Source organism: Parus major, chromosome 4, assembly GCF_001522545.3.
Source record: "Parus major isolate Abel chromosome 4, Parus_major1.1, whole genome shotgun sequence".
Taxonomy (NCBI): Eukaryota; Metazoa; Chordata; class Aves; order Passeriformes; family Paridae; genus Parus; species Parus major.
In genome coordinates, this window is record NC_031771.1 from 67841453 (window position 1) to 67842830 (window position 1378).

Sequence of the window (1378 nt, forward strand, 5' to 3'; positions counted from 1 at the left end):
TCATCCTCATCCTCATCCCCCTCATCCTCCCCCAGGGCAGATCCTTCATCCTCATCCTCATCCTCATCCCCCAGGGCAGATCCTTCATCCTCATCCTTCATCCTCATCCTCATCCTCCCCCAGGGCAGATCCTTCATCCTCATCCTCATCTTCATCCCCCAGGGCAGATCCTGGAGCCTTTGGGGAGGGGGAGAGGCCTCCCCGAGCTCCTGGCAGCGCTGCCTTTGTGTTTAGGGTTTTGTTTTTGTTTTCCTCTGTGGGGAGGAGAGAACAGCTCTGGCTGTGGGGTGAGGATTGAGCTTTGGGTTTTGGGTTTTCCTTTTTTTTTCCCTTCCCAGCTCTGGGTATGGGGTGGGGGATTGAGGTTTGAATTTAGGGTTTTGCTTCCTTTCTGTGGGGAGGAGAGAACAGCTCTGGGGATGGGGTGAGGATTGGAGTTTGGATTTAGGGTTTTCCTTTTGTTTTCCCTTCCCGTCTCTGGCTGTGGGGTGAGGATTGAGCTCCAGGGCTGTCCCTGGGGCTGGGGGCAGCTCGGACCCCCGGGGATGGCAGGAGCAGGATGAGCTCCAGCTCCACTGGGAATTCCAGCAGGGCAGGGGAGCTGCTGCTGGGTTTTAGCAACATCTCCAAGGAAAAGCAAACAGAAATGATAAAATTCCATCTCCCTGCTCTTTCCTATTCCTCTTTTCACCCTTCAGGCACGGCCAGAGCTCCTTTTCCATCCCAGCAGGAGCTGCAGCAGAGCTGGGATTCACTGGGGTCGGTGCTGGATGATCCCAAAATCAGAAACTCTTTCAGTGGTGGGAAGAGAACGGGACACGATGGGCTCTGGGGCCACGGGGCAGAGCAGCAGCATTGCCACAGCAAAATGGGACATTCACACCTTCCCCTGGGGAGAAACAATAAGAGATTGGGGTTTTTCAGGTGTATTTTTTAATTCCTTTAGGTGAAAATTCTGCTCCTGAGCTGCTGTCACCCTCTGCCTTTGCTTCTCCTTCCCCGCTCCTCTCCCTCTGTTTGCTGTCCCTCTGCTCTTCCCCGGAGAATTGATCCTAATCCTCCAAACAATTTCGCCGGCATTTGAAGGTCCAGACTCTCTTATCGCACTAATCTGGGCGAGAGAATTCCGAGGATGGCTCGGTGAGCCCCGCGGAGCCCCAGCCCCGCACGACCTTGGCTTTATCTCCACAAATCCTTATCGCTGCCAGCTCCGCGTCCCGGATTTGTGATCCAGAGGTCACTGGGGACCGTGGGGCTCCCACCGCAGCAGGAATCTGCAATTCCACAAGGAAACACAGCCGTGCACTCCGTGAAATGGAATTGGGAGAGAACTCCGAGCTCATCCAGCTCAACCATCCCCAGCCCTGCCAGGACCAGC

At 55.2% G+C, this 1378-nt stretch overlaps 1 protein-coding gene across 1 annotated transcript in view; it reads left to right on the forward strand.

The window, feature by feature from the left end:
- The window catches only part of SFXN5 (sideroflexin 5), a 139183-nt gene that overhangs the window by 1609 nt on the left and 136196 nt on the right, over positions 1–1378 (forward strand). The gene's annotated exons all lie outside the window — the stretch shown is intronic.